Source organism: Ambystoma mexicanum, chromosome 6p (genome assembly GCF_040938575.1).
Source record: "Ambystoma mexicanum isolate Mex_15411 chromosome 6p, UKY_AmexF1_1, whole genome shotgun sequence".
Classification (NCBI taxonomy): Eukaryota; Metazoa; Chordata; class Amphibia; order Caudata; family Ambystomatidae; genus Ambystoma; species Ambystoma mexicanum.
The window spans coordinates 36,560,689-36,586,358 of NC_090935.1; the positions used below are offsets into that span (position 1 = coordinate 36,560,689).

The window sequence follows — 25,670 nt, forward strand, 5'->3', positions numbered from 1 at the left end:
TTTTACTCTCTGTACAGTGAGCATACCCTGCTCCTCAGTGTCTCTTCGCAGAGCATTCCTTCATTGTTAATATATTTTCTTTGAGTGTGTTAGCACCAAGCCTGGATGAGAGCTGTGTAAGCCTGAGCAAGCCTCATGGAGTGGCTCCTCTCTACGCATGCTCGGTTGGGCGTCTCCTCTCTGCGCATGCTCGGCTGCGCGTCCTCTTTCTGCGCATGCTCCGCTGACTAGTAGCGTGCTGTGCGGCTGATGACGCGCTCCGCAATTGGTGGTTCCTGCACCTGCAATCACTGAGGGTCTGGGGCCCCTGAGCTGACTGTCAGGGCCCCCTGCTTTCCGTCACTCGTTGCAGCTGTTAGGAGTGGAGCACAGCTTGTTCAATAGAAGTGAGTGAAAAGTGTTCCCTGCCAGCTTGTAATGCATCATTGCAGCACAGATGTCAAATTCTCTTTTCTTTTTTGTGCACAAAACTTCCCTTAACCCTTTCACGTGCGCACGTGCTTTATGTGCAGTTTAAAACTCTGTGCACGTGTCTTTTCCCCCATGTTGTGGTGCACTGTGGGGCAGCCCCACACCCCAGTCCTGCCCCTTTCTTCACTTTTGCACCCCGTGGAGCCCTGCTTCAGGGTCCTTATACCTGGGACAGGGTTTCTACTGGCCTCAGTGGGGGTAGGTCTTCTATCTGGGGGCGGGGGTACTTTAAGTGAGGGGGGACTCAGGAGATTTTTCTCAGGCCCCAATTGTGTAGCCCCTTTAAGACTGTGTGTGACTAGCTCACAATAAAAAGGAAAAAAGGAGCCTCTGCTGGCCCGTGCGCCAGAAGGACAGCAGACTCCATGACTGGCACTTCTGTCTCGTGCCTTTGTTGGGCCTGCAGGCTGACCCTGTGTGACCACGGTCCTGCCGCCCTGCTGATCTAGGGGCTCCCGGATCAGCATGTGTAACCTGGGAACCCTAGGTCACTGTTTTGCTGTGTGACCACAGCACAGCAGTTAGCCCGGGAGCCCCCTGTGAGGAATTCAACCATCCGTAAGTGTGCGCTCACCTCGGCTCTTTTGAAATTTGATACAAAATTGAATGATGGTAGATCAACCTCTGGAAAATGTGTGAGGCTTATCCGCACACATTTTCCTATGCTCACCGCACAACGTACACATAGACACGTGTACTCTGGGTGTACACAGCCTACAATAGGGGCGCAACAAAACCTACATTTCGGGTGGGGCTAAGTCGTAATGAGAGTGGACTCTTCCGAAAATAGGCGGGGCAAACTTGGAGGCTCCGCCACCACTGTTCTACCCCCTCCACCAGGGTCTGGTATGGGGACCAACTATGAAATAGTATATTTTAAATCGCAATATGCAGTGGCGATGGAAGTCTTTCTTGAAAGTACAAGCTTTAAAGTTTAACTGCATTTGGTCAAGTACATTTTTCTGAACAAACTTAGTAAAACTTTAACGCTGCTAGTTTTGGGGAAAGGCTTCCCTTACCTCTCTGCCTAACAAAATGCAAGTGCGCACATCCAGGGGTGCACCTATGCTAACCTTTAGGCTGGGCCTAACCCTTCAAATGTTGGGAGAGGCACTAACTTCAGAGACGGTGGAGGAGTGGCAAACTTACTTGTGTAGGTTCAACTAACTTCTTTTCTCAATGTAATGAGACTATTCTAGTGCAGCTTCAATGTTACAATCAGTTAACTCTCTCCTTTAAGTCTGAAAACACAAACTTCTTGCAGATCCTGAAGGTCCGACAAAGTGTGTCAATGGCAGATGGTGTGCAATGAAAGACTCAATATCATAGCATAACAGGACATTGCAGAGTGTGGGGCAGTACTCTGGGCGGCCCAAGCAAGTTCAGTGGCTGGGAGCAACGGGAGAAAATGTGATGTTGGTTCTACCACAGTTAGTCTGCTATACTAGAGTCTCTGGTGCACTAACTGGCTGGTGAGACTATGTCTGCCTGTCAAACCAAGTGATACAACACTGGGGGAGGGCCATTGCAGCAATAATGCAATTCTATGTGACGGAATTGGAGTCACTAGCAGACGAACACCAGGGTACACCAAGTTGTCCCTACACTTATTAAAAGGCTGTAAACGTAATCACTTATAAGCACTCCAGTTTTTGTAGTTGAAGTCAGTGTGAGATTTCATAATTTGCCAGGTATCACACACTTACTTTAAACAGCGAAGCAGGGATTATAACCGACTCTGCAATTTGGGCACGGCCACCTTCTTCCATGCTTTACTTCAAACAAATATTTAAGTTTTGTGTCAAGACCTACAATAATACTGTTCTATAGAGTTTACTTGCAAAATACACACATTGCATAATAAAGCATCATGACAACATGTTATAGCAGCATGTTGAGCCAAAATAATATCAGTGGACCTTTATTTTCCACATCCTGAAAGGAAAACTATAAGATGCAAAAGGCAAAATATCTATTTACCCACTTTATTTTCAGTGCTTTAAGACACACAATAAAATAAGTTGTGTCATAAACTCACCTAGGTTTGGAGATTCGTCACAAACCTCCAGCGTGATGTTGTGTATGGTTTTAGGAACATTCAACTAAGGGCATCAAAGCAAACTTTACTTTTTAGCCTATCAAGCAATTAGACATTATGGGTATGAACACACATCTCAAAGGGTGCTTTATTGTGATGCTCGCTTTAACTGTCACAGATTTGCAAGGTGACTGGTGGTCTTTCAGTTGGAAATTCACCATCATGCATAAGAAAGGCTATGCTGCGGATGACAACAGGAACGTGTTGTCGAGTTCATTACGGTACTGGCTGCAGAGCCCTGGACAGCCTGTGTGCCTCAGGGGGGCAGGGACTCTAGGAAACGGGCAGGGCTTGATCATCTGAGCCAAGCAGATAGTAGATTTGCCTCGGAAGAAAAATGAATGCGCCCCGAAGCATGTTCCATCTCCATTGAACTGTTAAAGGCCACGGAAGCCACGCCCATCAGCTAACATTTCAGGGGGGGCTTCAGCCCGGTCTGCTCAATGACGTTGCGCCCCTGGCATACAGCCGCAGTCCTCCCTGTCATATTAAGTTGGGATCTGACAGGTGGAGTAAATGATGCATCTCAGTAGGGGGAGGGCAAACCTCTCCCCTGCCATGGCCAGCCTAATTAACGATCAAAGGCTCCATGGATCTGCCCTGTCCGTTTGTTTACCCTCTGCAGGTGGTGGCAGCAATTAACATAAATAAAGCGTGCACCAGTCGAGTGCACTTGTGAGTGCTGTTGGGGGATGGGGAGTGGGTAAGACTCTGATATATATATATATATATATATATATATATATATATATATATATATATATATATATATATATATATATATGTTTACTCTTGTTACCCAATTGTTGCTGATAACTTCTTGTTGATTTCCGTATCCAGCGAATAAATTGTGCTCTGTAGCTGTTAAATTGTAGAGAAATTATCATATGAGGATCTCCCTGAAGATAAACAATGTGATTATGATAGGTTCCTTATAATATGCTTAATACCCAGAGGTTTCTAAGCGCGGACCCGGGGATCAAACCTCTGCTGCTCCCTGTCGTCTTGCTTCCAAGGCGAGCATGTTACCCCTGTGCTATCCCCCCGAGACTTATAGAGGTGAAAAATGTATAGAAATTACAAGGAAAATGCAGCTCAACGAGAACATATCAATTGAGGAACAATGCAAAGAATTGCAAAGTGACGGAGAGCAAAAAAGGATTACCAAAAGAAACAAGCATTGGCAAAGCCAACAGTTTTGGCTTTTGTGTTATGTTACGGTTGCAGCACAAAACAGCCAAAAGCCACAATTTCACCCGTTGTAGTTCCTAAAACAACAATAACTCATCAAACACAATTGTAAAACAAGCATAACTCAGCTGGTCAAGAAGTCCCATATGCCAGTGTAAATGACATGCACGCACCCGCAGTGAAGAAAGATGGCGGCTCCTTAAACTGGCTAGGTTTTATTTAAATTTGAAGTGATGGCCAACACCGAAAAACAGAAAAGGAACTCTGAACATTATGTTGAAGAAAAATGTTGGATGTCCCTCCGCACATTGAGAGATATCATGAGCAATAAATGGCGATGGACAACGTATGGTTCATTCTGGAAACGTAACTGTAGTTTATGGAGTTATGTGGATTTGCTTTTTCAAAGGGTTTTTTCACTGTGTGCCTGTGTACGTATATACACAAACAGCAACTAGAGCTACTGCAGTTTGAAAAGAAGAGTATAAAAATAATCCAGACACGATGACGCTATTATTACAAATGCACATTCTTAGACCATGAGCTAGGAATGCAAAATACTCTTCTACTTAAATAATATGGAATATATGGTTCATAACACAATATAAATCATTTTTCAGGAGAGTGTTCTTCAAGTTTTGGGAGCAAAACGCCACCCAGCATGTCAGAAGGTAGAGTGATTGGTTTGCACTCGGAACAGGCTGCTGCCCCATGGACTCCAGGAGGCTCCCTGGGAATTAGACATGCGTCGCATGAGCAGACAGCCCAGCTCCAAGCATGTGGTTAGTGGTGTGGGATAGACCGGATGCTATCGCTTCATGGGCCTTTTCCTGACTATGCGCTAATTACACCGCCGCTGTCACGAGGCACACGCTCACATTTCCACACAGAGTACTTTTTCGCATAAGCACACGTTGCATCTCTGCTGTATTTATTTCTCTGCTGCACACACATGTACACATGCCAGTTCAGGAAGTTTACCGTGCTTCAATGCACGCAGAGCCTGGTGTACCGTATGGCCTAACGAGCAGTGCCACAGAACAGGTACATGGCAGCAGTGCCGTACACAGTACGGGCAATGCAGGAGACTGGCACTTACCTGACTGAAGGTGGGTGCCTTTGAAATGCCTCTTCATCAGGGTCTGGGGAAGGAATGGGCACAGGGTATAAATGATCTCATCTCCCAAGGACAGGAAAGTACTGCTGACGGGTGGGTTCCATGTAGACCACTCACCCCCTTCACTCGAATCTTATCAACAACCAGGATCAGAGAATCTGGCCGCAAGGTCGCACAAAGCGCAGTGTCCCCAAGCACAGGGATGGCGCAGCCACACTGCATAATAGTGTACATGTAGCGCGGTTTCCCCAAGCACAGGGGTGGCACATCCACACTGCATAATAGTGTACTTGAAGCGCGGTGTCCCCAAGCACAGGGATGGCGTATCGACACTGCATAGTAGTGTACATGTAGCGCAGAGTCCCCCAGCACAGAGTGGCGCATCCACATTGCATAATAGTGTACATGTAGCGTGGTGTCCCCCAGCACAGGGTGGCGCATCCACACTGTATAATAGTGTACATGTAGCGCGGTGTCCCCCAGCACAGGGATGGCACATCCACACTGCATAATAGTGTACATGTAGTGCAGTGTCCCCAAGCACAGGGATGGCGCAGCGACACTGCATAATAGTGTACATGTAGCGCAGTGTCCCCAAGCACAGGGATGGCGCATCCACACTGCATAATAGTGTACATGTAGTGCTGTGTCCCCCAGCACAGAGTGGCGCATCCACATTGCATAATAGTGTACATGTAGCGTGGTGTCCCCCAGCACAGGGTGGCGCATCCACACTGTATAATAGTGTACATGTAGTGCGATGTCCCCAAGCACAGGGATGGCGCAGCGACACTGCATAATAGTGTACATGTAGCACAGTGTCCCCAAGTACAGGGATGGCGCATCCGCACTGCATAATAGTGTACATGTAGTGCTGTGTCCCCAAGCACAGGGATGGCGCAGCGACACTGCATAATAGTGTACATGTAGCGCGGTGTCCCCAAGCACAGGGATGGCGCAGCGACACTGCATAATAGTGTACATGTAGCACAGTGTCCCCCAGCGCAGGAATGGCGCAGCGACGCTGCATAATAGTGTACATGTAGCGCGGTATCCCCAAGCACAGGGATGGCGCAGCGACGCTGCATAATAGTGTACATGTAACGCTGTGTCCCCCAGCGCAGGGATGGCACAGCGACACTGCATAATAGTGTACATGTAGTGCTGTGTCCCCAAGCACAGGGATAGCGCAGCCACACTGCATAATAGTGTACATGTAGCGCTGTGTCCCCAAGCACAGGGATGGCGCATCCACACTGCATAATAGTGTACATGTAGCGCTGTGTCACCAAGCACATGGATGGCGCATCCACACTGCATAATAGTGTACATGTAGCGCGGTGTCCCCAAGCACAGGGATGGCGCATCCACACTGCATAATAGTGTATATGTAGCGCGGTGTCCCCAAGCACAGGGATGACGCAGCGACACTGCATAATAGTGTACATGTAGCACGGTGTCCCCAAGCACAGGGATGGCGCATCCCCACTGCATAACAGTGTACATGTAGCGCGGAGTCCCCCAGCGCAGGAATGGCTCAGCGACGCTGCATAATAGTGTACATGTAGCGCTGTGTCCCCCAGCGCAGGGATGGCGCAGCGACACTGCATAATAGTGTACATGTAGCACAGTGTCCCCAAGCACAGGGATGGTGCATCGACACTGCATAGTAGTGTACATGTAGCTCAGTGTCCCCCAGCACAGAGTGGCGCATCCACACTGCATAATAGTGTACATGCAGTGCGGTGTCCCCAGCACAGGGTGGCGCATCCACACTGCATAATAGTGTACATGTAGCGCGGTGTCCCCCAGCACAGGGATGGCGCATCCACACTGCATAATAGTGTACATGTAGCGCAGTGTCCCCAAGCACAGGGATGGCGCAGCGACACTGCATTATAGTGCACATGTAGCGCAGTGTCCCCAAGCACATGGATGGCGCATCCACACTGCATAAAAGTATACATGTAGCACAGTGTCCCCAAGCACATGGATGGCGCACCCACACTGCATAATAGTGTACATGTAGCGCTGTGTCCCCAAGCACAGGGACGGCGCATCCACACTGCATAATAGTGTACATGTAGCGCTGTGTCCCCAAGCACAGGCACGGCGCATCCACACTGCATAATAGTGTACATGTAACGCGGTGTCCCCCAGCGCAGGGAATGGCGCAGCGACGCTGCATAATAGTGTACATGTAGCGCTGTGTCCCCCAGCGCAGGGATGGCACAGCGACACTGCATAATAGTGTACATGTAGCGCGTTGTCACCAAGCACAGGGATGGCGCAGCGACACTGTATAATAGTGTACATGTAGCACGGTGTCCCCAAGCACAGGGATGGTGCAGCGACACTGCATAATAGTGTACATGTAGAGCGGTGCCCCCAAACTCAGGGATGGTGCAGCGTCACTGCATAATAGTGTATATGTAGCGCGGTGTCCCCCAGCACAGGGATGGCGCATCCACACTGCATAAGAGTGTACATGTAGCGATGTGCCCCCAAGCACTTGGATGGCGCAGCGACACTGCATACTAGTGTACATGTAGCGCGGTGTCCCCAAGGACAGGGATGGCGCATCCACACTGCATAATAGTGTACATGTAGCGCGGTGTCCCCAAGCACAGGGATGGCGCAGTGACACTGCATAATAGTGTACATGTAGTGCGGTGTCCCCAAGCACAGGGATGGCGCATCCACACTGCATAATAGTGTACATGTAGCGCGGTGTCCCCAAGCAGAGGGATGGCGCAGCCACACTGCATAATAGTGTACATGTAGCGCGGTGTCCCCCAGCACAGGGATGGCGCATCCACACTGCATAATGGTGTACATGTAGCGCGGTGTCCCCAAGCAAAGGGATGGCGCAGCGACACTGCATAATAGTGTACATGTAGCGCGGTGTCCCCAAGCACAGGGATGGCGCAGCGACACTACATAATAGTTTACATGTAGCACGGTGCCCCCCAGCGCAGGAATGGCGCAGCGACGCTGCATAATAGTGTACATGTAGCGCGGTGTCCCCAAGCACAGGGATGGCGCATCGACACTGCATAGTAGTGTACATGTAGCGCGGTGTCCCCCAGCACAGAGTGGCGCATCCACACTGCATAATAGTGTACATGTAGCGCGGTGTCCCCCAGCACAGGGTGGCGCATCCACACTGCATAATAGTGTACATGTAGCGCGGTGTCCCCCAGCACAGGGATGACGCATCCACACTGCATAATTGTGTACATGTAGCGCAATGTCCCCAAGCACAGGGATGGCGCAGCGACACTGCATAATAGTGTACATGTAGCACAGTGTCCCCAAGCACAGGGATGGCGCATCCACACTGCATAAAAGTGTACATGTAGCACAGTGTCCCCAAGCACAGGGATGGCGCATCCACACTGCATAATAGTGTACATGTAGCGCTGAGTCCCCAAGCACAGGGAAGGCGCATCCACACTGCATAATAGTGTACATGTAGCGCTGTGTCCCCAAGCACAGGGATGGCGCATCCACACTGCATAATAGTGTACATGTAGCGCGGTGTCCCCAAGCACAGGGAGGGCGCATCCACACTGCATAAAAGTGTATATGTAGCATGGTGTCCCCAAGCACAGGGATGGCGCAGCGACACTGCATAATAGTGTACATGTAGCACGGTGTCCCCAAGCACAGGGATGGCGCAGCGACACTGCATAATAGTGTACATGTAACGCGGTGTCCCCCAGCGCAGGGATGGCGCAGCGACGCTGCATAATAGTGTACATGTAGCGCTGTGTCCCCCAGCGCAGGGATAGCACAGCGACACTGCATAATAGTGTACATGTAGCGCATTCTCCCCAAGCACAGGGTTGGCGCAGCCACACTGCATAATAGTGTACATGTAGCGCGGTGTCCCCAAGCAGAGGGATGGCGCAGTGACACTGCATAATAGTGTACATGTAGCGCGGTGTCCCCAAGCAGAGGGATGGCGCAGCGACACTGCATAATAGTGTACATGTAGCGCGGTGTCCCCAAGCACAGGGATGACGCAGCGACACTGCATAATAGTGTACATGTAGCGCGGTGTCCCCAAGCACAGGGATGGCGCAGCGACACTGCATAATAGTGTACATGTAGCACAGTGTCCCCCAGCGCAGGAATGGCGCAGCGACGCTGCATAATAGTGTACATGTAACGCTGTGTCCCCCAGCGCAGGGATGGCACAGTGACACTGCATAATAGTGTACATGTAGTGCTGTGTCCCCAAGCACAGGGATAGCGCAGCCACACTGCATAATAGTGTACATGTAGCGCTGTGTCCCCAAGCACAGGGATGGCGCATCCACACTGCATAATAGTGTACATGTAGCGCTGTGTCCCCAAGCACATGGATGGCGCATCCACACTGCATAATAGTGTACATGTAGCGCGGTGTCCCCAAGCACAGGGATGGCGCATCCACACTGCATAATAGTGTATATGTAGCGCGGTGTCCCCAAGCACAGGGATGATGCAGCGACACTGCATAATAGTGTACATGTAGCACGGTGTCCCCAAGCACAGGGATGGCGCATCCCCACTGCATAATAGTGTACATGTAGCGCGGTGTCCCCCAGCGCAGGGATGGCGCATCCACACTGCATAATAGTGTACATGTAGCACAGTGTCCCCAAGCACAGGGATGGTGCATCGACACTGCATAGTAGTGTACATGTAGCTCAGTGTCCCCCAGCACAGAGTGGCGCATCCACACTGCATAATAGTGTACATGCAGTGCGGTGTCCCCCAGCACAGGGTGGCGCATCCACACTGCATAATAGTGTACATGTAGCCCGGTGTCCCCCAGCACAGGGATGGCGCATCCACACTGCATAATAGTGTACATGTAGCGCAGTGTCCCCAAGCACAGGGATGGCGCAGCGACACTGCATTATAGTGCACATGTAGCGCAGTGTCCCCAAGCACAGGGATGGCGCATCCACACTGCATAAAAGTATACATGTAGCACAGTGTCCCCAAGCACATGGATGGCGCATCCACACTGCATAATAGTGTACATGTAGCGCTGTGTCCCCAAGCACAGGGACGGCGCATCCACACTGCATAATAGTGTACATGTAGCGCTGTGTCCCCAAGCACAGGCACGGCGCATCCACACTGCATAATAGTGTACATGTAGCGCGGTGTCCCCCAGCGCAGGGAATGGCGCAGCGACGCTGCATAATAGTGTACATGTAGCGCTGTGTCCCCCAGCGCAGGGATGGCACAGCGACACTGCATAATAGTGTACATATAGCGCGTTGTCACCAAGCACAGGGATGGCGCAGCGACACTGTATAATAGTGTACATGTAGCACGGTGTCCCCAAGCACAGGGATGGTGCAGCGACACTGCATAATAGTGTACATGTAGAGCGGTGCCCCCAAACTCAGGGATGGTGCAGCGTCACTGCATAATAGTGTATATGTAGCGCGGTGTCCCCCAGCACAGGGATGGCGCATCCACACTGCATAAGAGTGTACATGTAGCGATGTGCCCCCAAGCACTTGGATGGCGCAGCGACACTGCATACTAGTGTACATGTAGCGCGGTGTCCCCAAGGACAGGGATGGCGCATCCACACTGCATAATAGTGTACATGTAGCGCGGTGTCCCCAAGCACAGGGATGGCGCAGTGACACTGCATAATAGTGTACATGTAGTGCGGTGTCCCCAAGCACAGGGATGGCGCATCCACACTGCATAATAGTGTACATGTAGCGCGGTGTCCCCAAGCAGAGGGATGGCGCAGCCACACTGCATAATAGTGTACATGTAGCGCGGTGTCCCCCAGCACAGGGATGGCGCATCCACACTGCATAATGGTGTTCATGTAGCGCGGTGTCCCCAAGCAAAGGGATGGCGCAGCGACACTGCATAATAGTGTACATGTAGCGCGGTGTCCCCAAGCACAGGGATGGCGCAGCGACACTACATAATAGTTTACATGTAGCACGGTGTCCCCCAGCGCAGGTATGGCGCAGCGACGCTGCATAATAGTGTACATGTAGCACAGTGTCCCCCAGCGCAGGAATGGCGCAGCGACGCTGCATAATAGTGTACATGTAAGGCTGTGTCCCCCAGCGCAGGGATGGCACAGCGACACTGCATAATAGTGTACATGTAGTGCTGTGTCCCCAAGCACAGGGATAGCGCAGCCACACTGCATAATAGTGTACATGTAGCGCTGTGTCCCCAAGCACAGGGATGGCGCATCCACACTGCATAATAGTGTACATGTAGCGCTGTGTCCCCAAGCACATGGATGGCGCATCCACACTGCATAATAGTGTACATGTAGCGCGGTGTCCCCAAGCACAGGGATGGCGCATCCACACTGCATAATAGTGTATATGTAGCGCGGTGTCCCCAAGCACAGGGATGACGCAGCGACACTGCATAATAGTGTACATGTAGCATGGTGTCCCCAAGCACAGGGATGGCGCATCCCCACTGCATAATAGTGTACATGTAGCGCGGTGTCCCCCAGCGCAGGAATGGCTCAGCGACGCTGCATAATAGTGTACATGTAGCGCTGTGTCCCCCAGCGCAGGGATGGCGCAGCGACACTGCATAATAGTGTACATGTAGCACAGTGTCCCCAAGCACAGGGATGGTGCATCGACACTGCATAGTAGTGTACATGTAGCTCAGTGTCCCCCAGCACAGAGTGGCGCATCCACACTGCATAATAGTGTACATGCAGTGCGGTGTCCCCCAGCACAGGGTGGCGCATCCACACTGCATAATAGTGTACATGTAGCGTGGTGTCCCCCAGCACAGGGATGGCGCATCCACACTGCATAATAGTGTACATGTAGCGCAGTGTCCCCAAGCACAGGGATGGCGCAGCGACACTGCATTATAGTGCACATGTAGCGCAGTGTCCCCAAGCACAGGGATGGCGCATCCACACTGCATAAAAGTATACATGTAGCACAGTGTCCCCAAGCACATGGATGGCGCATCCACACTGCATAATAGTGTACATGTAGCGCTGTGTCCCCAAGCACAGGGACGGCGCATCCACACTGCATAATAGTGTACATGTAGCGCTGTGTCCCCAAGCACAGGCACGGCGCATCCACACTGCATAATAGTGTACATGTAGCGCGGTGCCCCCCAGCGCAGGGAATGGCGCAGCGACGCTGCATAATAGTGTACATGTAGCGCTGTGTCCCCCAGCGCAGGGATGGCACAGCGACACTGCATAATAGTGTACATATAGCGCGTTGTCACCAAGCACAGGGATGGCGCAGCGACACTGTATAATAGTGTACATGTAGCACGGTGTCCCCAAGCACAGGGATGGTGCAGCGACACTGCATAATAGTGTACATGTAGAGCGGTGCCCCCAAACTCAGGGATGGTGCAGCGTCACTGCATAATAGTGTATATGTAGCGCGGTGTCCCCCAGCACAGGGATGGCGCATCCACACTGCATAAGAGTGTACATGTAGCGATGTGCCCCCAAGCACTTGGATGGCGCAGCGACACTGCATACTAGTGTACATGTAGCGCGGTGTCCCCAAGGACAGGGATGGCGCATCCACACTGCATAATAGTGTACATGTAGCGCGGTGTCCCCAAGCACAGGGATGGCGCAGTGACACTGCATAATAGTGTACGTGTAGTGCGGTGTCCCCAAGCACAGGGATGGCGCATCCACACTGCATAATAGTGTACATGTAGCGCGGTGTCCCCAAGCAGAGGGATGGCGCAGCCACACTGCATAATAGTGTACATGTTGCGCGGTGTCCCCCAGCACAGGGATGGCGCATCCACACTGCATAATGGTGTACATGTAGCGCGGTGTCCCCAAGCAAAGGGATGGCGCAGCGACACTGCATAATAGTGTACATGTAGCGCGGTGTCCCCAAGCACAGGGATGGCGCAGCGACACTACATAATAGTTTACATGTAGCACGGTGTCCCCCAGCGCAGGTATGGCGCAGCGACGCTGCATAATAGTGTACATGTAGCGCGGTGTCCCCAAGCACAGGGATGGCGCATCGACACTGCATAGTAGTGTACATGTAGCTCAGTGTCCCCCAGCACAGAGTGGCGCATCCACACTGCATAATAGTGTACATGTAGCGCGGTGTCCCCCAGCACAGGGTGGCGCATCCACACTGCATAATAGTGTACATGTAGCACGGTGTCCCCCAGCACAGGGATGACGCATCCACACTGCATAATTGTGTACATATAGCGCAATGTCCCCAAGCACCGGGATGGCGCAGCGACACTGCATAATAGTGTACATGTAGCACAGTGTCCCCAAGCACAGGGATGGCGCATCCACACTGCATAAAAGTGTACATGTAGCACAGTGTCCCCAAGCACAGGGATGGCGCATCCACACTGCATAATAGTGTACATGTAGCGCTGAGTCCCCAAGCACAGGGAAGGCGCATCCACACTGCATAATAGTGTACATGTAGCGCGGTGTCCCCAAGCACAGGGAGGGCGCATCCACACTGCATAAAAGTGTATATGTAGCATGGTGTCCCCAAGCACAGGGATGGCGCAGCGACACTGCATAATAGTGTACATGTAGCACGGTGTCCCGAAGCACAGGGATGGCGCAGCGACACTGCATAATAGTGTACATGTAACGCGGTGTCCCCCAGCGCAGGGATGGGGCAGCGACGCTGCATAATAGTGTACATGTAGCGCTGTGTCCCCCAGCGCAGGGATAGCACAGCGACACTGCATAATAGTGTACATGTAGCGCTGTGTCCCCAAGCACAGAGATGGCGCATCCACACTGCATAATAGTGTACATGTAGCGCTGTGTCCCCAAGCACAGGGATGGCGCATCCCCACTGCATAATATTGTGCATGTAGCGCTGTGTCCCTAAGCACAGGGATGGCACAGCGACACTGCATAATAGTGTACATGTAGCATGGTGTCCCAAGCACAGGGATGGCGCAGCGACACTGCATAATAGTGTCCATGTAGCACGGTGTACCCCACCACAGGCATGGCGCATCCACACTGCATAATAGTGTACATGTAGCGCGGTGTCCCCCGCACAGGCATGGCGCATCCACACTGCATAATAGTGTACATGTAGCGCGGTGTCCCCAAGCACAGGCATGGTGCAGCCACTCTGCATAATAGTGTACATGTAGCATGGTGTCCCAAGCACAGGGATGGCGCAGCGACACTGCATAATAGTGTACATGTAGCGCTGTGTCCCCAAGTACAGAGATGGCTCAGCCACACTGCATAATAGTGTACATGTAGCGCTGTGTCCCCAAGTACAGAGATGGCTCAGCCACACTGCATAATAGTGTACATGTAGCACTGTGTCCCCAAGCACAGGGATGGCGCAGCGACACTGCATAATAGTGTACATGTAGCGCGGTGTACCCCAGCACAGGCATGGCGTATCCACACTGCATAATAGTGTGCATGTAGCACAGTGTTCCCAAGCACAGGGATGGCGCAGCAACACTGTATAATAGTGTACATGTAGCGCTGTGTCCCCAAGCACAGAGATGGCGCATCCACACTGCATAATAGTGTACATGTAGCGCTGTGTCCCCAAGCACAGGGATGGCGCATCCACACTGCATAATAGTGTACATGTAGCACTGTGTCCCCAAGCACAGGCATGGCGCATCCACACTGCATAATAGTGTACATGTAGCGCTTTGTCCCCAAGCACAGGGATGGCGCATCCCCACTGCATAATATTGTACATGTAGCGCTGTGTCCCCAAGCACAGGGATGGCACAGCGACACTGCATAATAGTGTACATGTAGCGCGGTGTACCCCAGCACAGGCATGGCGCATCCACACTGCATAATAGTGTACATGTAGCGCGGTATCCCCAAGCACAGGGATGGTGCATCCACACTGCACAATAGTGTACATGTAGCGCGGTGTCCCCAAGCACAGGGATGGGGCATCCAAACTGCATAATAGTGTACATGTAGCGCGGTGTCCCCCAGCACAGGCATGGCACAGCCACACTGCATAATAGTGTACATGTAGTGCGGTGTCCCCCAGCACAGGCATGGCGCAGCCACACTGCATAATAGTGTACTTGTAGCGTGGTGTCCCCCAGCACAGGCATGGCATATCCACACTGCATAATAGTGTACATGTAGCACAGTGTTCCCAAGCACAGGGATGGCGCCGCAACACTGTATAATAGTGTACATGGTACCCAAGCACAAGGATGGCGCATCCACACTGCATAATAGTGTACATGTAGTGCGATGTCCCCAAGCACAGGGATGGCGCAGCGATACTGCATAAGAGTGTACATGTAGCGCGGTGTCCCTCAGCACAGGCATGGCGCATCCACACTGCATAATAGTGTACATGTAGGGCGGTACCCCAAGCACAGGGATGGTGCATCCACACTGCACAATAGTGTACATGTAGCGCGGTGTCCCCCAGCACAGGCATGGCGCATCCACACTGCATAATAGTGTACATGTAGCGCTGTGTCCTCAAGCACAGAGATGGCGCATCCACACTGCATAATAGTGTACATGTAGCGCTGTGTCCCCAAGCACAGGGATGGCGCATCCCCATTGCATAATATTGTGCATGTAGCGCTGTGTCCCCAAGCACAGGGATGGCACAGCGACACTGCATAATAGTGTACATGTAGCATGGTGTCTCAAGCACAGGGATGGCGTAGCGACACTGCATAATAGTGTACATGTAGCGCGGTGTACCCCCTCACAGGCATGGTGTATCCACACTGCATAATAGTGTACATGTAGCACAGTGTTCCCAAGCACAGGGATGGCGCAGCAACACTGTATAATAGTGTACATGTAGCGCGGTGTACCCAAGCACAAGGATGGTGCATCCACACTGCATAATAGTGTACATGTAGTGCAATGTCCCCAAGCACAGGGATGGCGCAGCGACACTGCATAAGAGTGTACATGTAGCGCGGTGTCCCTCAGCACAGGCATGGCGCATCCACACTGCATAATAGTGTACATGTAGTGCGGTATCCCCAAGCACAGGGATAGTGCATCCACACTGCACAATAGTGTACATGTAGCGCGGTGTCCCCCAGCACAGGCATGGCGCATCCACACTGCACAATAGTGTACATGTAGCGCGGTGTCCCCCAGCACAGGCATGGCGCATCCACACTGCATAATAGTGTACATGTAGCGCTGTGTCCCCAAGCACAGAGATGGCGCATCCACACTGCATAATAGTGTACATGTAGCGCTGTGTCCCCAAGCACAGGGCTGGCGCATCCCCACTGCATAATATTGTGCATGTAGCGTTGTGTCCCCAAGCACAGGGATGGCACAGCGACACTGCATAATAGTGTACATGTGGCGCGGTGTACCCCACCACAGGCATGGCGCATCCACACTGCATAATAGTGTACATGTAGCGCGGTGTCCCCCACACAGGCATGGCGCATCCACACTGCATAATAGTGTACATGTAGCGCGGTGTCCCCAAGCACAGGCATGGCGCAGCCACTCTGCATAATAGTGTACATGTAGCGTGGTGTCCCCAAGCACAGGGATGGCTCAGCCACACTGCATAATAGTGTACATGTAGCATGGTGTCCCAAGCACAGGGATGGCGCAGCGACACTGCATAATAGTGTACATGTAGCGCGGTGTACCCCAGCACAGGCATGGCGTATCCACACTGCATAATAGTGTGCATGTAGCACAGTGTTCCCAAGCACAGGGATGGCGCAGCAACACTGTATAATAGTGTACATGTAGCGCTGTGTCCCCAAGCACAGAGATGGCGCATCCACACTGCATAATAGTGTACATGTAGCGCTGTGTCCCCAAGCACAGGGATGGCGCATCCACACTACATAATAGTGTACATGTAGCACTGTGTCCCCAAGCACAGGGATGGCGCATCCACACTGCATAATAGTGTACATGTAGCGCTGTGTCCCCAAGCACAGGGATGGCGCATCCCCACTGCATAATATTGTACATGTAGTGCTGTGTCCCCAAGCACAGGGATGGCACAGCGACACTGCATAATAGTGTACATGTAGCGCGGTGTACCCCAGCACAGGCATGGCGCATCCACACTGCATAATAGTGTACATGTAGCGCGGTATCCCCAAGCACAGGGATGGTGCATCCACACTGCACAATAGTGTACATGTAGCGCGGTGTCCCCAAGCACAGGGATGGGGCATCCACACTGCATAATAGTGTACATGTAGCGCGGTGTCCCCCAGCACAGGCATGGCACAGCCACACTGCATAATAGTGTACATGTAGTGCGGTGTCCCCCAGCACAGGCATGGCGCAGCCACACTGCATAATAGTGTACTTGTAGCGTGGTGTCCCCCAGCACAACATGGCATATCCACACTGCATAATAGTGTACATGTAGCACAGTGTTCCCAAGCACAGGGATGGCGCAGCAACACTGTATAATAGTGTACATGGTACCCAAGCACAAGGATGGCGCATGCACACTGCATAATAGTGTACATGTAGTGCGATGTCCCCAAGCACAGGGATGGCGCAGCGACACTGCATAAGAGTGTACATGTAGCGCGGTGTCCCTCAGCACAGGCATGGCGCATCCACACTGCATAATAGTGTACATGTAGTGCGGTACCCCAAGCACAGGGATGGTGCATCCACACTGCACAATAGTGTACATGTAGCGCGGTGTCCCCCAGCACAGGCATGGCGCATCCACACTGCATAATAGTGTACATGTAGCGCTGTATCCTCAAGCACAGAGATGGCGCATCCACACTGCATAATAGTGTACATGTAGCGCTGTGTTCCCAAGCACAGGGATGGCGCATCCCCATTGCATAATATTGTGCATGTAGCGCTGTGTCCCCAAGCACAGGGATGGCACAGCGACACTGCATAATAGTGTACATGTAGCATGGTGTCTCAAGCACAGGGATGGCGTAGCGACACTGCATAATAGTGTACATGTAGCGCGGTGTACCCCCTCACAGGCATGGTGTATCCACACTGCATAATAGTGTACATGTAGCACAGTGTTCCCAAGCACAGGGATGGTGCAGCAACACTGTATAATAGTGTACATGTAGCGCGGTGTACCCAAGCACAAGGATGGTGCATCCACACTGCATAATAGTGTACATGTAGTGCGATGTCCCCAAGCACAGGGATGGCGCAGCGACACTGCATAAGAGTGTACATGTAGCGCGGTGTCCCTCAGCACAGGCATGGCGCATCCACACTGCATAATAGTGTACATGTAGTGCGGTATCCCCAAGCACAGGGATGGTGCATCCACACTGCACAATAGTGTACATGTAGCGCGGTGTCCCCCAGCACAGGCATGGCGCATCCACACTGCATAATAGTGTACATGTAGCGCTGTGTCCCCAAGCACAGAGATGGCGCATCCACATTGCATAATAGTGTACATGTAGCGCTGTGTCCCCAAGCACAGGGATGGCGCATCCCCACTGCATAATATTGTGCATGTAGCGCTGTGTCCCTAAGCACAGGGATGGCACAGCGACACTGCATAATAGTGTACATGTAGCATGGTGTCCCAAGCACAGGGATGGCGCAGCGACACTGCATAATAGTGTACATGTAGCACAGTGTACCCCACCACAGGCATGGCGCATCCACACTGCATAATAGTGTACATGTAGCGCGGTGTCCCCCGCACAGGCATGGTGCATCCACACTGCATAATAGTGTACATGTAGCGCGGTGTCCCCAAGCACAGGCATGGCGCAGCCACTCTGCATAATAGTGTACATGTAGCGTGGTGTCCCCAAGCACAGGGATGGCTCAGCCACACTGCATAATAGTGTACATGTAGCATGGTGTCCCAAGCACAGGGATGGCGCAGCGACACTGCATAATAGTGTACATGTAGCGCGGTGTACCCCACTACAGGCATGGCGTATCCACACTGCATAATAGTGTACATGTAGCGCTGTGTCCCCAAGCACAGGGATGGCGCATCCACACTGCATAATAGTGTACATGTAGCGCTGTGTCCCCAAGCACAGGGATGGCGCAGCGACACTGCATAATAGTGTACATGTAGCACGGTGTCCCCCAGCACAGGCATGGCGCATCCACACTGCATAATAGTGTACATGTAGCGCTGTGTCCCCAAGCACAGGGATGGCGCAGCGACACTGCATAATAGTGTACATGTAGCGCTGTGTCCCCAAGCACAGGGATGGCGCAGCGACACTGCATAATAGTGTACATGTAGCGCGGTGTACCCCACTACAGGCATGGCGTATCCACACTGCATAATAGTGTACATGTAGCGCTGTGTCCCCAAGCACAGGGATGGCGCATCCACACTGCATAATAGTGTACATGTAGCGCTGTGTCCCCAAGCACAGGGATGGCGCAGCGACACTGCATAATAGTGTACATGTAGCACGGTGTCCCCCAGCACAGGCATGGCGCATCCACACTGCATAATAGTGTACATGTAGCGCGGTGTCCCCCAGCACAGGCATGGCGCATCCACTCTGCATAATAGTGTACATGTAGCGCTGTGTCCCCAAGCACAGGGATGGCGCATCCACACTGCATAATAGTGTACATGTAGCGCTGTGTCCCCAAGCACAGGGATGGCGCATCCACACTGCATAATAGTGTACATGTAGCGCTGTGTCCCCAAGCACAGGGATGGCGCATCCCCACTGCATAATATTGTACATGTAGCGCTGTGTCCCCAAGCACAGGGATGGCACAGCGACACTGCATAATAGTGTACATGTAGCGCGGTGTACCCCAGCACAGGCATGGCGCATCCACACTGCATAATAGTGTACATGTAGCGCGGTATCCCCAAGCACAGGGATGGTGCATCCACACTGCACAATAGTGTACATGTAGCGCGGTGTCCCCAAGCACAGGATGGCGCATCCACACTGCATAATAGTGTACATGTAGCGCTGTGTCCCCAAGCACAAGGATGGCGCATCCACACCGCATAATAGTGTACATGTAGCGCTGTGTCTCCAAGCACAGGGATGGCGCATCCACACCGCATAATAGTGTACATGTAGCGCGCTGTCCCCAAGCACAGGGATGGCGCAGCAACACCGCATAATAGTGTACATGGAGCACCGTGTCCCCAAGCACAGTGATGGCGCAGCGACACTGCATAATAGTGTACATGTAGCACGGTGTCCCCCAGCACAGGCATGGCGCATCCACACTGCATAATAGTGTACATGTAGCGCTGTGTCCCCAAGCACAGAGATGGCGCATCCACACTGCATAATAGTGTACATGTAGTGCTGTGTCCCCAAGCACAGGGATGGCGCATCCACACTGCATAATAGTGTACATGTAGCACTGTGTCCCCAAGCACAGGGATGGCGCATCCACACTGCATAATAGTGTACATGTAGCGCTGTGTCCCCAAGCACAGGGATGGCACAGCGACACTGCATAACAGTGTACATGTAGCACGGTGTACCCCAGCACAGGCATGGCGCATCCACACTGCATAATAGTGTACATGTAGCGCGGTATCCCCAAGCACAGGGATGGTGCATCCACACTGCACAATAGTGTACATGTAGCGCGGTGTCCCCAAGCACAGGGATGGCGCATTCACACTGCACAATAGTGTACATGTAGTGCGATGTCCCCAAGCACAGGGATGGCGCAGCGACACTGCATAAGAGTGTACATGTAGCGCGGTGTCCCTCAGCACAGGCATGGCTCATCCACACTGCATAATAGTGTACATGTAGTGCGGTATCCCCAAGCACAGGGATGGTGCATCCACACTGCACAATAGTGTACATGTAGCGAGGTGTCCCCCAGCACAGGCATGGCGCATCCACACTGCATAATAGTGTACATGTAGCGCTGTGTCCCCAAGCACAGAGATAGCGCATCCACACTGCATAATAGTGTACATGTAGCGCTGTGTCCCCAAGCACAGGGATGTCGCATCCCCACTGCATAATATTGTGCATGTAGCGCTGTGTCCCCAAGCACAGGGATGGCACAGCGACATTGCATAATAGTGTACATGTAGCATGGTGTCCCAAGCACAGGGATGGCGCAGCGACACTGCATAATAGTGTACATGTAGCGCGGTGTACCCCCTCACAGGCATGGCGTATCCACACTGCATAATAGTGTACATGTAGCACAGTGTTCCCAAGCACAGGGATGGTGCAGCAACACTGTATAATAGTGTACATGTAGCGCGGTGTACCCAAGCACAAGCATGGTGCATCCATACTGCATAATAGTGTACATGTAGTGCGATGTCCCCAAGCACAGGGATGGCGCAGCGACACTGCATAAGAGTGTACAGGCATGGCGCATCCACACTGCATAATAGTGTACATGTAGTGCGGTATCCCCAAGCACAGGGATGGTGCATCCACACTGCACAATCGTGTACATGTAGCGCGGTGTCCCCCAGCACAGGCATGGCGCATCCACACTGCATAATAGTGTACATGTAGCGCTGTGTCCCCAAGCACAGAGATGGCGCATCCACACTGCATAATAGTGTACATGTAGCGCTGTGTCCCCAAGCACAGAGATGGCGCATCCACACTGCATAATAGTGTACATGTAGCGCTGTGTCCCCAAGCACAGGGATGGCGCATCCCCACTGCATAATATTGTGCATGTAGCGCGGTGTCCCCAAGCACAGGATAACGCATCCACACTGCATAATAGTGTACATGTAGCGCTGTGTCCCCAAGCACAGGGATGGCGCATCCACACCGCATAATAGTGTACATGTAGCGCTGTGTCTCCAAGCACAGGGATGGCGCATCCACACCGCATAATAGTGTACATGTAGCGCGCTGTCCCCAAGCACAGGGATGGCGCAGCAACACCGCATAATAGTGTACATGGAGCACCGTGTCCCCAAGCACAGGGATGGCGCAGCGACACTGCATAATAGTGTACATGTAGCGCGGTGTCCCCCAGCACAGGCATGGCGCATCCACACTGCATAATAGTGTACATGTAGCGCTGTGTCCCCAAGCACAGAGATGGCGCATCCACACTGCATAATAGTGTACATGTAGCGCTGTGTCCCCAAGCACAGGGATGGCGCATCCACACTGCATAATAGTGTACATGTAGCGCTGTGTCCCTAAGCACAGGGATGGCGCATCCCCACTGCATAATATTGTACATGTAGCGCTGTGTCCCCAAGCACAGGGATGGCGCAGCGACACTGCATAATAGTGTACATGTAGCGCGGTGTACCCCAGCACAGGCATGGCGTATCCACACTGCATAATAGTGTACATGTAGCACAGTGTTCCCAAGCACAGGGATGGCACAGCAACACTGTATAATAGTGTACATGTAGCTCTGTGTCCCCAAGCACAGAGACGGTGCATCCACACTGCATAATAGTGTACATGTAGCACTGTGTCCCCAAGCACAGGGATGGCGCATCCACACTGCATAATAGTGTACATGTAGCGCTTTGTCCCCAAGCACAGGGATGGCGCATCCCCACTGCATAATATTGTACATGTAGCGCTGTGTCCCCAAGCACAGGGATGGCACAGCGACACTGCATAATAGTGTACATGTAGCGCGGTGTACCCCAGCACAGGCATGGCGCATCCACACTGCATAATAGTGTACATGTAGCGCTGTGTCCCCAAGCACAGAGATGGCGCATCCACACTGCATAATAGTGTACATGTAGCGCTGTGTCCCCAAGCACAGAGATGGCGCATCCACACTGCATAATAGTGTACATGTAGCGCTGTGTCCCCAAGCACAGGGATGGCGCATCCCCACTGCATAATATTGTGCATGTAGCGCGGTGTCCCCAAGCACAGGATAACGCATCCACACTGCATAATAGTGTACATGTAGCGCTGTGTCCCCAAGCACAGGGATGGCGCATCCACACCGCATAATAGTGTACATGTAGCGCTGTGTCTCCAAGCACAGGGATGGCGCATCCACACCGCATAATAGTGTACATGTAGCGCGCTGTCCCCAAGCACAGGGATGGCGCAGCAACACCGCATAATAGTGTACATGGAGCACCGTGTCCCCAAGCACAGGGATGGCGCAGCGACACTGCATAATAGTGTACATGTAGCGCGGTGTCCCCCAGCACAGGCATGGCGCATCCACACTGCATAATAGTGTACATGTAGCGCTGTGTCCCCAAGCACAGAGATGGCGCATCCACACTGCATAATAGTGTACATGTAGCGCTGTGTCCCCAAGCACAGGGATGGCGCATCCACACTGCATAATAGTGTACATGTAGCGCTGTGTCCCTAAGCACAGGGATGGCGCATCCCCACTGCATAATATTGTACATGTAGCGCTGTGTCCCCAAGCACAGGGATGGCGCAGCGACACTGCATAATAGTGTACATGTAGCGCGGTGTACCCCAGCACAGGCATGGCGTATCCACACTGCATAATAGTGTACATGTAGCACAGTGTTCCCAAGCACAGGGATGGCACAGCAACACTGTATAATAGTGTACATGTAGCTCTGTGTCCCCAAGCACAGAGACGGTGCATCCACACTGCATAATAGTGTACATGTAGCACTGTGTCCCCAAGCACAGGGATGGCGCATCCACACTGCATAATAGTGTACATGTAGCGCTTTGTCCCCAAGCACAGGGATGGCGCATCCCCACTGCATAATATTGTACATGTAGCGCTGTGTCCCCAAGCACAGGGATGGCACAGCGACACTGCATAATAGTGTACATGTAGCGCGGTGTACCCCAGCACAGGCATGGCGCATCCACACTGCATAATAGTGTACATGTAGCGCGGTATCCCCAAGCACAGGGATGGTGCATCCACACTGCACAATAGTGTACATGTAGCGCGGTGTCCCCAAGCACAGGGATGGGGCATCCAAACTGCATAATAGTGTACATGTAGCGCGGTGTCCCCCAGCACAGGCATGGCACAGCCACACTGCATAATAGTGTACATGTAGTGCGGTGTCCCCCAGCACAGGCATGGCGCAGCCACACTGCATAATAGTGTACTTGTAGCGTGGTGTCCCCCAGCACAGGCATGGCATATCCACACTGCATAATAGTGTACATGTAGCACAGTGTTCCCAAGCACAGGGATGGCGCCGCAACACTGTATAATAGTGTACATGGTACCCAAGCACAAGGATGGCGCATCCACACTGCATAATAGTGTACATGTAGTGCGATGTCCCCAAGCACAGGGATGGCGCAGCGATACTGCATAAGAGTGTACATGTAGCGCGGTGTCCCTCAGCACAGGCATGGCGCATCCACACTGCATAATAGTGTACATGTAGGGCGGTACCCCAAGCACAGGGATGGTGCATCCACACTGCACAATAGTGTACATGTAGCGCGGTGTCCCCCAGCACAGGCATGGCGCATCCACACTGCATAATAGTGTACATGTAGCGCTGTGTCCTCAAGCACAGAGATGGCGCATCCACACTGCATAATAGTGTACATGTAGCGCTGTGTCCCCAAGCACAGGGATGGCGCATCCCCATTGCATAATATTGTGCATGTAGCGCTGTGTCCCCAAGCACAGGGATGGCACAGCGACACTGCATAATAGTGTACATGTAGCATGGTGTCTCAAGCACAGGGATGGCGTAGCGACACTGCATAATAGTGTACATGTAGCGCGGTGTACCCCCTCACAGGCATGGTGTATCCACACTGCATAATAGTGTACATGTAGCACAGTGTTCCCAAGCACAGGGATGGCGCAGCAACACTGTATAATAGTGTACATGTAGCGCGGTGTACCCAAGCACAAGGATGGTGCATCCACACTGCATAATAGTGTACATGTAGTGCAATGTCCCCAAGCACAGGGATGGCGCAGCGACACTGCATAAGAGTGTACATGTAGCGCGGTGTCCCTCAGCACAGGCATGGCGCATCCACACTGCATAATAGTGTACATGTAGTGCGGTATCCCCAAGCACAGGGATAGTGCATCCACACTGCACAATAGTGTACATGTAGCGCGGTGTCCCCCAGCACAGGCATGGCGCATCCACACTGCACAATAGTGTACATGTAGCGCGGTGTCCCCCAGCACAGGCATGGCGCATCCACACTGCATAATAGTGTACATGTAGCGCTGTGTCCCCAAGCACAGAGATGGCGCATCCACACTGCATAATAGTGTACATGTAGCGCTGTGTCCCCAAGCACAGGGCTGGCGCATCCCCACTGCATAATATTGTGCATGTAGCGTTGTGTCCCCAAGCACAGGGATGGCACAGCGACACTGCATAATAGTGTACATGTGGCGCGGTGTACCCCACCACAGGCATGGCGCATCCACACTGCATAATAGTGTACATGTAGCGCGGTGTCCCCCACACAGGCATGGCGCATCCACACTGCATAATAGTGTACATGTAGCGCGGTGTCCCCAAGCACAGGCATGGCGCAGCCACTCTGCATAATAGTGTACATGTAGCGTGGTGTCCCCAAGCACAGGGATGGCTCAGCCACACTGCATAATAGTGTACATGTAGCATGGTGTCCCAAGCACAGGGATGGCGCAGCGACACTGCATAATAGTGTACATGTAGCGCGGTGTACCCCAGCACAGGCATGGCGTATCCACACTGCATAATAGTGTGCATGTAGCACAGTGTTCCCAAGCACAGGGATGGCGCAGCAACACTGTATAATAGTGTACATGTAGCGCTGTGTCCCCAAGCACAGAGATGGCGCATCCACACTGCATAATAGTGTACATGTAGCGCTGTGTCCCCAAGCACAGGGATGGCGCATCCACACTGCATAATAGTG

The 25,670-nt window shown here is 52.4% G+C and overlaps 1 protein-coding gene across 1 annotated transcript in view; it reads left to right on the top strand.

Annotated features, from left to right (window-relative positions):
* Positions 1-253: 253 nt before the first annotated feature.
* LOC138511177 (zinc finger protein 84-like) overlaps positions 254-25,670 on the top strand; it is a 282,820-nt gene continuing 257,403 nt past the window's right edge. Inside the window, exon 1 of the mRNA XM_069626683.1 lies at positions 254-386. The gene's annotated coding sequence lies outside the window, so the exon portion shown is untranslated. The remainder of the gene's footprint in view (positions 387-25,670) is intronic.